Raw genomic sequence first — 17,186 nt, forward strand, 5'->3', positions numbered from 1 at the left:
ATACCTTGGGTAGGTATTGATCAAGTATGTGATGGAACAGGCAAAGCCGAATAGCGTTCCCTACGCGTCTCTCATCAAGTTTTCCTCAGGTCATGTCCCAAAACAGATGAGGAAAAGCAGGATATATCTCATGAGCCTTATTTAAATGCGATTGGCAGTGCATGTTATGGTCTGTATCAGACCGGTTATTTCACAGGCAATTGGTGTTGTGAGCAAGTACCCCGGCAAGCAACATTGGATGGCGGTGAGATGGTAAGAAGACTACGTCTTTACTTTTGGGAAGACAGGAACAAAGGTGGTTGGGCATGTGGATTTAGATCTGACAGACATGATCACCAAAGTCATTCCTGCAGAGAAGTTTAAGTTTTGTGTAAGGGTTTTCCATGTTAAATCTGTGTGTTCTCTTGGGTTTTCTTGGTGCTCTTAGATTGTCATCCTAGATTTAGATCCGTGTAATTCCACGTATCAAATCCAAGCATCTTGTTCCTTATTTGGGAGCACCTTATTAATGCCTTCACCTAAACAAGCGTGGAATCATTTGCCGCATGACAATAAATAAGATTATTAAGATACTTAAGTCAGTAAGATGGCTACTCGAGTACGACACATCCATCAAAGTGCGATCCAATCACGGGCTGGACAGATATGATTATATGCATTATGGTAAGGTTTATGGTGATCCTAGGGAAGCTTTAAGGGTGCCATTCGACCCGCACCTTTAAGGCTGATTTTGGGACACGGCTCATCAAGTTAGTATCCATGGTGCACCCCTATTGCGTGTGCAAGTGCATGTGAGGGTGCGAGAGTGCATGTACCAGGGAAATCAGGTGGACTCGCGTTGGATGACTCAGGTGCAATGAGAATTTCAAGAAAACTTTATTGACGTGTTTTCATTAGGAGTGTTTCCAATTGTATGGTCCACTTGAAATTTGGATCAGCTAAAATTTTAGACCAATACCCAAGACATTGTTAAAATGGAAGGATGGTGTGGATATATGCATATTTGGGTGGGATTCCAAGGTGGGTCCCACCTTCCACCCTACACGTGCCAAAAGAGGGGGCTCCTCTCTGGATGTCCCTCATCCAGCTAGAGGATATCACCTCTATATATATATATATATATATATATATATATATATATATATATATATATATATATATATATATATATATATATATATATATAGTTTTCAACGGTGGTTAATCACTTCACACGTTTGGCCCACTTAGAATTTGGATCGGGCCCACTTTTGAGCTCGAGAGCTAAAATGATGCGACAACATGGGTGAACGGTTTAGATAACGTACATACATCATGGTGGGCCCTGAAATTTCATGGACCCCAACAGACAGTCTGCTCTGGATGTCCAAAGAGGCTGACGAGTTGCTTAATTGCTGCCATTATTTATTTATTTTTCTTATTATTATTACTTTTTTAAAGGTGGCAATTATATCTTTCAATGACCCTAGGGAGGGTTCAACGGTGGAGAACAATCTCCACTGATCCTTGTGGTGCGGCTCGCCTACACTTCCAATCACCCGCCATTTGTGTCCCATCCCTTAGAATGAGCTGGAGAGATGGATGAACGGTGTGGATTTCTCACGTACCACATGGTGGAGCTGTTGTGGGCCCCACATGTCCTTAAAGTGTGTGCACGTGTGTGTGCAGGGGTGTGCATGTGTGAGTGTGAAGGACTGACAATCTCAGTGGGGCCCATCAATTTGATGCCTTATATCATCCTAGTGGACCCACGAGTCTCGGATCAATATGATATTTATGTGTTTCCTTCATTCATGTTCTTATGACCTTATGAGCACAATGGATGGCTAATAAACATCGTGGTGGGGCCCATGATCAGTGGGTTCCGCCCAGACCTTGAATTGAGGCCAATTGTGGTATTTTCTGGATCATCCAACCCGTTGGGATGCTAGGATGGCATATGAATATCAAAGTGGGGCCTTCATTACTGGGTCCCACATCTAGATCATTAATAGCACTAAATTAGCGTAAAATGAGGGTAGCAAAAGAGATGAATGGGAGAGCACTCACCTTAATAGAGGGATGATCTTCCTTGAATGGTTGGATGGCCTTGATTGTAAGGGATGTTTTAACTTAGACTTAATGGGTTAATTGGGGTTGTTTGGAGAGTGGTTTAAAGACTTAAAAGGGGTTGGAAAATAGCTAAGGGATGTAGGAAGTTTGGGCACTAAGTACCCAAAGTTTCAACCATGCCTACTTTATATAGACAAGAGCATAATTATTTTTGCTTAATTTTATCATGTATGAGGTGTATGGCCCTCCTTGATTCATGGAAGATTGCCCCATGATAATCCCCTAATTAGAGACTTTTTAGCTCATCGTAAATGGCCTCCATACCTCTTTTAGAATTATCCTAACCATGTGGACACATCTCCTTAATTTAAGGAATTGTGTTGTTGACTTTCTTCATAAATGATTTATTAATTCAATTATTAACCACATATGTCTTGTTAGGGCTTTATTAGAGGGTTTTAATGAACTTCTAGATGGGGTTAGGGAATTCTAGAACTAGGTGAGGTGGCATGATATCCTTGAATCAAGGAAAACTTTTGACTTTTAGGGTCCTAACTTTATTAATGACTAATTAAGCTAGTTTTATCTTCCCTAAGTAGGTCCATGTAGTATTATAGTAAGTATTTATTTAATCAAAATATGCTACGTGTCATGGATCTCCTTGATTTAAGGAAGAGCATTGACTTTTAGCTAATAAAGTTATTTACCTCATTAAATTGACTTTTATGAGTCATGGATTAGGTTAGCTTACACTTTAAGTCTATATTTAGTTTAAACAAATCTTAATGGAATAGTTTCAAATATAACCTCATTATTATCTTATGATGGTGTCATTTATATATGATTTCATGGATATTTACACATAAAAAGTGTCAGTTCTTCACATCATAGCATGCATTTAGGGTCACGTGCCCACGAGCAGAAGTTATTGTTGTATTCATCTCGTCGGGGTGGTCATCGTGATATCAGTTTCGGTTATTTATGGTCGCATAACGAGGAGTGTACCTCCTAGGTACTATTAGAGATTCTTTCGAGTATTTAAATTGTACATGCAGGCATTAGGGGGTTTTATTTCGGAATGTGAGTCCATCTACTAACCAATCGGTCGTACTTATAGGCTGAGTCGGGTATTATAGCTTACGATGTTGGGTTGGTTGGTAAATCACCCAAACCAAGGGGTGGCCCAAGTTAGGTCCGCCACCCTAGGCTTGTTCGATCGACCTGGGCTAAACACGGACGACTGACAGTACTAAGACTACACGAAATACTTGTACCCAATGCCAGTTGCGCTGGGGTTCTCCCAGGTCGATCAAATTAGTCCACTAGCCTACTGATTATGTATGTTCACAATGTATGGCACGAACAAATCGAAACTAAAATACCCCGTTCCCAGTGGATGAGTCCCTTCATAACCATTAATGCGATGGGATCTCACCAATAGTCATGAACTGAGCATGGTAGTATGGGACACCGTGACTGAGCTATTGGCCTATACTGAGGTGACAAGCTCCCCGCCCCCGTAATGACCAGTGAGCACTGATGGAGGTGATAGATTATTTTTTAAATAGCCCCCATCAAATTACTCGACAGATGTTTCCCTGTTAGAGTACCGTTCGAACGACGCAGGCGTAAATGAAATTGGGTGATGAGCCATTTTCCTTTATTATGATTTATTTTTATGTGACAGGACCGCACCTCAGAACTGAGTGATCATGCTCAGTGTTTAGGTGATGACCCGCACCGAGTTGATCCTCATACCTTTGGGTATCATGTTGTACCTTTAGAATTGTTGATTTATGAGATATGATAGGTGATACCTAAATTTGGATCAAGGGACACTGGTGAGGAGCCTCTACGTGCCGCAACGAGCCACATAATCCGAATAAGGACTCATGATATAACATCGGTATCCTAGCTTCGGCAATCTGATATATGAATTGGAATTAATAATCACTCGATTAATCATGCAATCAAACGCATTGCACTAGAATAGGATGTTGTGATTTGGCGTTGGGTCATTTGATGAGAGAGTGTTGGCATTTGTGAAATAGATGTTGAAGTCGCTTGTGAGAGAGTGTTGGATTGCAAGGCTCATGCATCATTTCATAATCTCATTCGCGCATTTAACAAGAGTATTTAGGAAGTGTTTGTTTACTTACTTTATCATTACCTGCGTTGATTGAGTTGATAACATGTGTAACTTAGGATTAATAGAACCACTGAGTTACCTACTCATTCCTACCTAGGACGGTGTTTTAAAATATCAACTAGGTATTTTCGTTGATGCAGGTTCTATCGAGGCCTCAGGCGGGTAGGCTTGAATTGGCTTGTACTTTCATCATGATGTCTTGGGAGTGTTAAGTGAAACTAGAAGACATTACATTTATTTAATTTTATGCTTATATGTGTTGGAATCCCTGACTTGGTGTGTTCCATATGTTGATTTTTTTTATGTTCATTATAGCTAGTATAATTCCCATTTTGAGCGATCACCATTATTGGAATTATATTTTTGGTTGTTAGTCCTATATTTCAGAATTTTCATTATCTGTGTTACTCTGATTATTCGTGTGTGGAATGAATGTGAATCTGAATGAGGTCACACATGTATTTTCAATTGGTTCACACTCGGGAACTCGAGACCGGGGTTTGTGTACTCGGGTGCCAATTTTTGGGGTGTGACGCATACGTACACTCTCACCAAAGGCAGTCCTACATAAGGACCTACACATTTACACCCATGTCGGTGGCCTATATACGCACTCATATCTGGTGGCGATACGATCCTACACAAGGACCTTCATGAGTTTGGGTCACAAATTCTATACTCAATCCTACATAAGGAAAGGGTATGTACACTCTAAAAATGACAACCTTACTCATTAGATTGAGCGCCATTGATGTGCCTTTTTTAGACCATTTTCTTTTCTTGAATCTGCTTCTCTTGTGCTCCCCTAATCTTTAAAGTAGGTCTTCTTCTTCTTTCTTGAATCGGGTACTTTACACTTCATGCTCTAGTGATGCCATTAAGGTAATGGGAGAGAAGTTGAATCTCCTACAACTATAAAATAGTTGGTTGCATTGGATTCACCTATATGGGGATTCTATAGGGTGTTTAGACAAAGGATTTACCTATGGATTTAGTGTCTAAACTCTAAAGAATGTAAGATGTCATGTTCTTCATCAAATGGAGCTTGGAATGCTCATTGGAGTAATTAATCACAATAAAGAAGGCATAGATCTCTTTGGGTGATAGCCTATAAGTGTTGGGAAGTATTGGGACACACTAGGACTTCCAATTCACTCAAAACCATCATCTACACAAATATCCAATTTATAATTTTATAGAAAAAAAAAAAGGCTCCAACAGATTTATAATGACTAGTTTCGATCGATTGAGCGATATATTGACAAACAATGGCACTTTCACATGAGACAATGAAAATAAAAGGAAGGTGATAAGAAGATAATACCTGAAGAAGGAGAATCGAAGCTTTTTTAAAGTTCTCAGCGTGTAAATGGGTTAGCAGGAAAACTAAACAAATGAAACAAATTATCCCAATCCTAAATCTTAAGAAAGTAACAAATCTAACTACACCTCCATTAGACTAGGAGGTCAATTATGGTACATAAGATCAATCCGAGGGATGGACGTATCCTCTTAATCAAATTTCTCAATAAATGGTTTTAATCAATGACCATTTACCTTTAAAGCATGACCATTTATCGGATTCTGAATCTCTACAGCTCCGTGAGGATAAACAATTTTGACAATAAAGGGGCTTGTCCAATGAGATCTCAATTTTCCCAAAAATAAATGGAGCCTAGAATTATACAAGACTTTTCTCATTTATCGTAAATTTTTTCCAAAGAATGTTCCATTCATGGAACTTCTTCATTTTGTCCTTGTAAATTCTAGAACTCTCGTAAGCATTGTTTTGGATCTCTTCAAGTTCATTAATCTACAATTTGCGCATCAAGCCAGCATTGTCCAGATTAAAGTTCAGATTTTTTATCGCCCAGTAGGCCTTATGTTCCAGCTCCACAGGTAAGTGACAAGCCTTCCCCATAGATGAGTCTAAAGGGAGATACTCCAATAGGTGTCTTATAAGCAGTACGATATGCTCATAAGGCATCAGTCAATCGAATTGACCAATCTTTACGATCGGAATTTACCATTTTCTCCAAAATATTTCCATATTAGATATCTCAACATTGCCGGTTGTTTGTGGGTGATAGGGGGTGCTCATCTTGTGTGTAATGTCGTATTTCTTCATTAAGCTTCTAAATGGCCTATTACAAAAATGTGACCCACCATCATTGATAATGACCTGAGGCGTACCGAACAAAGAAAGGATATTTTCTTTTAGAAATTTAATGACCATTTGATGATCATTATTTCGGCATGGTATTGCTTCAACCCATTTGGTAACATAATCTACAACGAGTAAAATATAAAGATTTTCAAAAGATTGGAGGAATGGTCCAATGAAATCAATGCCCAAGCAATCAAATGCCTTAATAGTCAGAATGGGGTTCGGTGGCATCATGTTTCGACGGGACAATCCTCCCAATTTTTTTACAGCGCTCGCAAGACTTGCAAAATTTATTAGTTTCCTTGAATAGAGTGGGCCAATAAAAGCCACACTGAAGAATTTTTTGTGGTTTTCTTAGCCAAAAAGTGGCCATCACAGGCATAAGAGTGATAGAAGGAGATGACGCTTTAATGTTCATTGTTAGGAACACGTCTCCTAATGATCTGATCTGGACAATATTTAAACAAGTACGAGTCATCCCAGATATACTTACGCACTTCAGAGAAAATTTTCTTTTTATCTTGCTTGGTCCAATGTGTTGGCGTGATACCTACAACAAGATAATTAGCAATATCAAAGAACCAATGTAATTGGAAGACGAAAAAAAGTTATTCATCAGGGAACATGTCATTAATATGCGTCGTCTCAATGGAAAAAGAGATAACTAGCCAAGACAAGTGATCGGCCACTATGTTTTCTACTCTCTTCTTATCTCTGATTTCTAAGTCAAATTCCTAGAGTAGGAGGATCCATCTCAACAATCGGGGCTTAGCATCCTTCTTAGAAAGAAGGTACTTCAGCGCCGAATGGTCCATAAATACTATGATCCTGGATCCAATCAAGGACCTAAACTAGTCTAGTGCCAATACTATAGCTAAGAGTTCCTTCTCCGTAGTAGAATTATTCATATGGGCAGGGTTTAGAGTTCTACTTTTATAGTAGATCACGTAGGAATTTTTATCTTTTCTCTGGCCTAATATCGCCCCAATTGCATAATCGCTAGCATGTATCACACATAAACTCAAAAGGAAGGCTCTAGTCGGGTGGTTGCATGATTGGAGTGCTAATCAACATGCCCTTAAGCTTGGAGAAAGCTTTGTAACACTCTTTAGACCAGTTAAACTGGGTCTCCTTTTGAAGTAGATTGCATAAGGGACGAGAAATGTGGCTGAAGTCCCTTAAGAATCTTCTATAAAAGTCAGCGTATCCTAAAAAAGAACGCGCATCGCGAATGCTTTTGGGAGGAGGTAGGTTAGAGATAAGATCAATTTTTTGTTTTATCCACCCCAATTTGATTCCATTGGACAATATAATATGTCCAAACACAATTCTCTTGCAAACCATGAAGTAACACTTCTCCCAATTAAGCACAAGGTTCTTTTCCTCGCATCTTTTCAACACTCATTTTAGATTTTTCATGCAATCACTAAAAGATAAACCAAATACAGCGAAGTCATCCCTGAAGACCTCTAAAAATTACCCCACCATATTTGTAAGATCAGTATCTTAGACCGTACCATTCCATAGGCTTTCATGTTCTTTCTGGTTGAATTTCGACAACCTTCGACTTGTATCCGACATTTGCGCTGATCCTAAGCTGTCCTGCAAACCTGAGTCAACTCAACCCGAGACTTATACCTTAGCGACCGTGCCGTCACCATGGTTCCAATGCCGCGTCTCGCGCGCTGATCCGATACCCTAGCCAGGAGATGTGGGCTCATGTTTAGTTCTAGGAAAACGCCACGCATTGCTAAACCCAAGAGAATCTCTACAACATATCACCTCAATCAATCAATCAATCACATCAAGTATTAAGTACATGTCAAGTACACATCACCTCACACCCATCACCAAGCAACCCCATAAGTCAACAAAGTTCTTACACACCCATCCCTCTCTCTCATCCATCACTCCATCCCATCTCCTCTCTCTTATTTCTCCCTTCTTTTCCAAGCAACCCAAAACACCAAAATACCACACGTCCAAGCTCTCCCAAACCTCCATGAGAGAGTTTTGTATGTGGCCCACTTCCTACCATCTCATCTCCCATCTCAACCATCAAAACTCCATCATCTTCCATTGGGATTGAAGCTAAGGAGCAAAGGAAGTCAAGGGAGCAAGAAGAAGATGGTGGGTGATCTTGGATTTTGTCTTTCATTCATTTTTTTGATTTAAGGGTCCATATATGTGGGACGCACCTTGATGTAGGCTTTGTAACAAGAGGGGCCCATAGTGGCGGGGCCCCTCCATCACCACCGATACCTCTCCCTCTCTCTCTCTCTCTCTTTATAGATTATGGCCCACCTATGATGTGTATTTTACCCATGCCATCTAACTAGGTGGGACCACCATGACGTAGGTGCATCATCCAGCACCGTCCAATTTGCTGGACAATGGGCTGGACACTGGATGTATATGATATAAATATATATATATATATATGGTACGTATATACGTTATAATATTATATTATATTATAATATGATATAATATTATATTGCATATATATATGGTGTGTGTGTGTGTGTATATTATATGTACGTGTGGGCCCCATATGGGACCCACCTGTTTGAAAAGAACGGGTTGGCTGGTGTAACACTGGTCAGCAACCAGCCAAGTAACTGTTGTACACAGCAACCTATGGTGGGCCACACCATGTGGACCTCACCAGGAAGCGTGTGTTTCATCTGCACCATCCATCTGGACGGTGCCATACACAGCCCAATGCCCCACCCTAGCATGTGTATTATTTCCAAACCGTCCATCCGTTTACAGATCCAAGCCGTTCAGAGGGTGGGACCCGCTAGCTTCTCAACATCAGCAAGCTCCGTGGGTCCCACATGATATCTAAATTGTTCAATTGGTGGGACCCACTGTCCATTCACGTCAACAAGGTCTATGGGTACCCATCGTGAAGTATGTTTTGTATCCAACCGTTCATCATCATTGTATTTCCCTTTATGCGCTTTGTACTTGTAAAGTTTTGATTATAGTGGAAATATGATGGAGTTTTTGGTTGTTGTTTGTGGGTTATGACTTTGGTTATGCTTATTACGAATCAAACTGATGTTGAAAATCCTCCTCGTAGCATCCCAGGATCGGAACCTGGCGGATGGGCTCCGGGAGCCAAGAATGGGGTTCTACGGAGGCTGTCGGTACCGAATTCGGTGATCAAAAATTTTGTGAGCCCAGTTTCTGAGTTTGGGGCATGACAGAAGTTCGTATCAGAGCATAACTTGAGAATAACTAAGAACAATATTACATGTCTGCTAAGAATGATTAAGTCCTGAGTTCAGAGAGCTTAACGATATTTTATTACAGACCCTTAACGTGCATGCCTTCGAGAGTTTTTAAAGTTGATAGGCGCCTTCGCTCTTTCCTGTAGGACATGTCACGTGGGAGAGTGACCCGATTGACTCCCGCTCCACCACCTGAGACTCCCGCTCCACCACCTACAACTCCCGCCCAACCACCTACGATCCCCACTCCACCACCAGAGATTCTGACTCCCCAGCCTGAGGATGTCGTTCCTTTACTAGAGACCGGTGCGGATCCGACCATACCTGTGAGTGTCTCCCAGTTACAGCAGATGTTGCATGCTGTGACGGCTGCGCTTCAGGGACAGGGCAGGTACCCCATTGTTTCACCAACCTAGGTAGAGCAGGAGCGCGCGAGCGCCCTTCTTCGATAGTTTCGACGGCTCGTTCCCCCGCATTTTCAGGGCGAGCCAAACCTGACAGTAGCTAAGAGATGGCACTCCGATGTGGAGAAGATATTTGATATGATGGGATGTACGACGCAGCGGCAAGTCTGGTTAGCTATCACTGGTGGACACCAGTCTCCCGAGCAGCAAGCGCCAATTTTGAGTGGACTTGGGAAGATTTTGTGAATTGGTTTGACCAACAGTACTTTCCTGATCACATCCGATGACAGCGAGCATTGAGTTTGAGGCCCTAGTGCAGGGTCATATGATGATAGCTCAGTATGCAACTCATTTTGTAGCGCTGTCCAGATTTGCATCATATCTGGTAGATGATGAGGAGCAGTGAGCCCACTGATTCGACGACAGCTTACGTTACGGTCTTCGATGTCGTGTTATTAGGCATGAGCTCCCAACTTTTGAGGGGGTGGTACGGAAGGCACATATTTTTTAGGCTGAGTGGGCTGGTTCTCAGAGTGATCACGATCAGAGGAGGGACCAGAAGAGGCAGGCTTCTTCTAGTGACTCCCAGCAACGTTGACCACAGCAGAGGCGCACAGGTCTCTCAGTCTTCCGAACGCCAGCAGCACCTCCAGCACCACCTTAGAGGCAGTTCACCGGTACCTATTTTGGGTGCGGTGCGACGGGACACCGTATGTGGGAGTGTCCCCACCCCCAGCAGCAGCAGCAACAGAGAGGTCCACAGCAACAGCAGAGACCCCCACAGCAGTAGCGACAGCAGCCCCCACCACCGAGGCCACCTCAGCAGCAGCAGCAGCAGCATCAGCACCAGCCACCAAAATCGCAGCAACAGAGGTAGCAGTTTCAACCGCCTCGGTGACAACAACAGTAGCAGCAGCACACTTAGAGGGGACAAGCACCTCCCCAGCCGACTCAGGCTAGGTTTTACACGACTCAGTAGGATCCGCAGTCATCTGGAGGAGTCGTTGGGGGTATACTTCCCGTCTCTACATGCATCGCTTGGGTTTTATTTGATTCTGGTGCTTCGCACTCATTTATGTCCTAGAGATTCTGCCATTCAACTGGTTTGCCGACAGAGTTTGTTTGAGAGGGATTGACTGTATCGATGCCCTTGGGGAAGACTACAGTATTAGGCCGCTTCTGTTCATCTTGCCCCATGTTAGTGGGAGAGATTTTCTTACCTGCAGACTTGTACGTACTGCCGATGTCAGATTTTGACATTATCTTGGGCATGGATTGGCTTGCCGAGTACCACGTCATCTTGGACTGCTCTGCGAGGACAGTCACGTTCTATATATCAGCTTGTCACAATTTCAATTTGTTGCAGAGCCCTGGAGAGAGCCATTGTCTTGCTTGATGTCTTATGTCGTTGAGGAGCCTGTTGCCGCTTGTATTGATCAGTTGCCCATTGTTTGTGATTTCCCCGATATATTCCAGGAGATTCCGGGATTACCTCCTCGCCGACACACCGAGTTTTAGATCGATCTTGTGCCTGATATCGCGCCTATTTCAAAGGCCCCATATCGTATGGCACCGTTGGAGCTGTAGGAACTGCAGAAGTAGTTGCACGAGTTGCACGAGTTAGACTTTATCCGTCCGAGCAGTTCGGCGTGGGGAGCACCGGTACTCTTCCTGAAGAAGAAGGATGGCTCGTTGAGGCTCGTCATGGATTACCGCAAACTCAACAAAATCACGATAAAAAAAAATACCCACTTCCGAGGATTGATGATTTATTTAATCAGCTCCAGGGTGCACAGTTCTTTTCGAGGATTGACCTGCGTTCCGGTTATCATCAGATTCGGATCCGAGAGGAGGACATTCCGAAGATGGCTTTTAGGACGTGTTATGGTCATTTTGAGTTTTAGGTCATGTCCTTCGGACTGACCAATGCACTCGCGGTCTTCATGCAGTTGATGAACGAGATATTCCGTCCGTATCTTGATCAGTTTGTTGTAGTCTTCATCGATGACATTCTGATCTATTCACGGACCCGTGAGGAGCACGAGCAACATTTGGAGGTTGCATTGCAGACCCTCCACGCGCACCAGCTGTATGTGAAGCTGGAGAAGTGCGAATTCTGGCAGGAGAAGGTGAAGTTCCTTAGTCACGTGGTGACGAGGGAGGGCGTTGCAGTAGAACACTCGAACGTTGAGGCAGTGCGTCAGTGGGGCCAGCCCACGACTACGTCTGAGATTCATAGTTTCCTTAGTTTAGTTGGTTAATACCAGCTTTTATTGAGGGCTTCTCCCGTATTGCAGCCCCGATGACCAGGTTGACTCGAAAGGGCACAGAGTTTATTTGGAGCAACGCCTGCGAGCGAGCATTTATAGAGTTGAAGGATCGCCTCATGTCCGCTCATGTCCTCACTCTTCCCTCTGGGAGTGATGGATTTATTGTTTTACCGATTCCTCGCATATTAGTTTGGGTGCTGTCCTAATGCAGCATGGGAGACCAGTGGCCTTCGCATCTCATCAGCTCAAGGTCCATGAGATGAACTACCCCACGCATGATTTGGAGCTGGCTGCAGTTATCTTCGCACTGAAGGTATGGAGGCACTATCTCTATGGGGTTAGGTTTGAGCTCTTTTCTGACCACAAGAGCTTGAAGTACCTATTCTCTCAGTCCGATCTGAACATGAGGCAAAGGCACTAGATTGAATTCCTGAAGGACTATGATTTTGATCTTCAGTACCACCTAGGCAAGGCGAACGTGGTGGCAGATGCCCTCAACCGTCAGCCACGAGGCCTGTTGGCGCATATGATGGTCCAGGAGTGGAGGATGCTCGAGGATATAGTAGAGTATGATTTTGAATTCGGTCTGCAGTCTTCTATCGTACAGTTATCGAGCCTGTCGATTCAACCCTCTCTTGTCGTAAGGGTGATCGAGGCTCAACAGGCTGATGAGTCGTTATAGAGTTATATGGCTGAGGTGGCATCTGAGAGTCAGGTAGATTGGCAAATTAGTTCAGACGGGGGATTTCACTTCAGAGGCCAATTATGTATCCCGGATATTCCTGAGTTACGAGAGATCTTATGACCGAGGCACATCAATCGCGGTTTTTTATCCACCCTAGCTCAACGAAGATGTACCATGACATGAAGCGACAGTATTTTTGAGCGGGGATGAAGTGTTAGATCACCAGTTTTGTGGCCGAGTGTAACACGTGCCAGTGTGTCAAGGCCGATCATCAGAGACCCCCTGGTCTATTGCAGCCATTGAGCATCCCGATGTGGAAGTGGGAGTACGTGTCGACAGATTTTATTATAGTCTTGTCGAGGACTCAGCGCGGTCGTGACGCCATCTGAGTTGTTGTGGATCGTTTGATGAAGTCGGCACACTTCCTTGCAATACATGCGATTTGGTCTATAGACCGGCTTGCGAGGCTATTTATCGAGGAGATTGTGAGACTGCATGGCATTCCAGTCTCGATCATTTCTGACCGAGACCAGAGGTTCACGTCTCAGTTTTGAGGGAGCTTTAAGAGAGTGATAGGAACTGATTTGCAGCTCAGTACCACGTACCATCCGCAAACCGATGGTCAAATTGAGAGGGTCAACAAGATCCTTGAGGATATGCTTTGGGCCTGCATGATTGATTTCGAGGGTAGCTGAGATAAGCATCTGCGATTGGCTGAGTTCGTATACAACAATAGTTATCAGGCAACCATCGGCATGGCTCCTTTTGAGACACTATATGGCAGACCATGCAGATCATTAAGTTGTTGGACCGAGGTTAGAGAGCGCTATCTCCTAGGTCCCGAGCTTGTGCAGCAAATGTCAGAGGCTATTGATATCATCAGGTAAAGGATGCGCACAAATCAGAGCTGGCAAAAGAGTTTTACTGATTGTCGGCGTCGTCCCTTGGAGTTTGCGGTAGGGGACCATGTGTATCTCAAGGTCTGGCCCATAAAGGGCGTAGTTCGATTTGGAGCAAAGGGCAAGCTTGCCCTGAGATTCATAGGACCTTTTGAGATCACTAGGCGCCTTGGTGCCGTAGCCTATCGGCTTGCCTTGCCATCTCAGTTGTCTGGCGTACACAATATTTTCCATGTCTCCATGTCGAGGAAGTGTGGGTCAAACATAGTTCCCGTTATTGATTGCAGCCGTTACAAGTTCGTGAGGACGCCTCCTACATTGAGGAGTCAGTTCGTATTCTTGATCAGAAGGAGCAGGTCCTCCGGACCAAGGTCATTCCGTTGGTGAAGGTTCAGTGGGGTCACCATTCTATTGATGAGGCTTATTGGGAGCGCGAGGTCGAGATTCGAGAGCGCTATCCGCATCTCTTTAATGATTGATTATGTGTTGTATTTTGTATGATATCTCTGATTTTACAGGATGATGTTATGTTTCTTCTTCCTCTTGAGTTTTTGAAAAGGCCTAGCTATATGTCCTAGAGGGGGGGGGGAATAGGACAATGCCAAATAAAACTTATAACAGCGGAATTAAAAAGAATATAATAGCCAAAATAAATCACAATGTAAGAAAGTAAAATAACCTCAAAATTCAGATCTTGAGAGGTTGATACAAATGTTGTTCTAAGGAAAACCTTACACCAAAAACCAGAATTTATGGTAGGACAACCTTATTTCTAGAAAGATCTTTGTATCAAATCTCAAACCGAAGAGGAATACAGAAATAAATACAAACTGAATTAAAATAAATTGTGATCACAAATGTATTGTTCTGGGGACAGCCATACACCATAAAAATGGCAGGGCAACCTTGCTGGAACAACTTTTAAAGGAAATTGAATATCAAGCTGATAAAGGAATAGCAGAAAATAAATTCTAAACTATTACAAAATTCTCACAATGCTTGAATTAAATGATTACAACATTCACCACCATACATACATCCCACAAAAGAATAATTAAAGATCAAAAGTATAAATCATTCAACCACAACACAAGGGATTATAGTGGTTCACCTGTGTGTTCACAAACTGTTAAACAACAGCCACACAGAATGCTACTCCACTCCTAATATCCTCACACAGAGGATATTAGCGTTCACTAACAAAATAGGTTTTCTCAGGTTCACCCAAAACCTTTATAATTGTGTCTTTGTCTGTGGGCTTACACAATTAAAAAACCCCACTTCTGAGTTTTCCTGGCTCTCCTCAGATAACCGATACAATAAGATTTTTCTGGCAAATCTTGAAAGAAACCAAAACAGGAAGGAATTTACAATTAAATGCAAAATACCTGATTATCTCCTTCGTTGTAGTAGCCCGGTAGAACCAAATCAGAGTAGATGATTGAATGTCCAAGTTCAATGTCCAATACTCAATTACAATGGTTCTAATTCTAATAGATTTTAAATTAAACCAAATAGGGCTTGCCTTAATTGATTTTGATTCCAAAGAAAGGGAATAACAATTCCTCTTATCAAATTAGATTGGAATAGCAGAAACAAAATCAATTAAATAAAGCTAAGGAAAGAGAATATTAAATAAGCACACTTAGCTTAGATGGAGCACAGAATTATCTCTCAGAAGTTCGACGAAGATTGGCTTGAATGGATTAATTAATTCGATGATTTCTTCTAAGATTCGTGCACTATTTATAGGTGAACAGATCGCGTCTTCGACTGGTCTAGGGAGCTCTTCGACTAGTCGAAGCAATAACAGATATTTGAAAAATCAGACGCGATAAGCTTTGACCGTTATACGACTGGTCGTAGGTCACCTTCGACTGGTCGAAGGTCTCCTTCGACTGGTCAAAGAACCTAAAAAACATCGCTGGATTTTGAGTTGAAGATTTTCGACTGGTCGAAGATGCAGTCGACACTGTTCCTTCGACTGGTCGAACAGATTCCTGGACTAGTCGAAGCCTAACAGAAATTATCCGATTTTTGTAACAAACTCACGACTGATCGAGGAATTTGTTAGACTGGTCAAAGCAACTCTAGGATTAGTCGAAGAAGGCCTAGGACTAGTCAAAGAACAGACCAAACTTATGTAAAATAAACATTCGATTTATGTATCCAAAATGACCTACTTCTAAGGTCAACCTAAGGTCAGTCAAACCTCAACCATGAAGTAAGGACATTGAAACATTAGGAACTATTGACCTTGAAGTATGAGCCTTGAAGTCTTGATGTAGTTCAATCTTGAAATCTTGATGTAGCTCAATCTTGAAAGTGCCATGAGTTCTTTACAAACTGTCTTGTACTCTTCTTGAAGTCTTGCAGCTTGAGTCTTGTCTTGTGAGCAGTTCTTGCATTCAAGATTGATCCTTGTACTTGTGAGCTTTGCTTGTTGTGAGCTTAGCTTGATTGTGAATGTTGATCCTTGAGAGAGCTTCACTTATGCAAGTTATATATAACAGTGATTTTGGCACCACAAATTTGACAACAGACAGGGATGTAAACTATAGCACTTACAATCTCCCCCTTTGTCAAATTAGTGATAAAACACATAACTAAGATAAACATAAAGTAAAACAACTGGTTAAAGAGTTATGAACCAGGTCAATATTCAACATTCAACATACAACCAGTTTCATTCAACTAGTTCAAACATACTCCCCTTGAGTAACATAACCAATGCTACTCCTCTCATAATCACATCGTTAAGAACAAACCATTCTCCCCCTTTTTGTCACAATATGACAAAGGAAACAACAATAAAGGAGAACTAAATAAAGGGATATATGAGAGTAAACATGAGGAGTTATGAGAGTATAGCAAAACAGTGATAGAGATACTCAGCATAGCTTCACATAGAATAAATATCCAGCATAAAACATAGATAGTATCCAACTCAAAATCAGTCAACCAAGTGCTAAGATATAAAGTTATTACAGACCAGAAGTCTCATATAAACTAGTCAGAACCAGAACCAGATGACGGAGCAGGAATAGAGGGATCAAGTTGGTGCATGCCTTTGTTTAAACGCCTAAGATATTTGCACATGTACTTGAATTGTAAATCATGAGCAACAGACATGTTTTCCATCTTTACATTTATATTCTCAACTTTATCCTCTAATGCACTAAGACGAGCATCAACATCAGATGGTTCAAAATCTGGATCATTTGTTGAGTCAGAATCCAGTTCCTCAAAAATGTTATCTATATTGATGTCATCACCAGCTTCTTCATGACCACCACCACCACCACCACCTTGTTCAGGAAG

Source organism: Magnolia sinica, chromosome 13, assembly GCF_029962835.1.
Source record: "Magnolia sinica isolate HGM2019 chromosome 13, MsV1, whole genome shotgun sequence".
Lineage (NCBI taxonomy): Eukaryota > Viridiplantae > Streptophyta > Magnoliopsida > Magnoliales > Magnoliaceae > Magnolia > Magnolia sinica.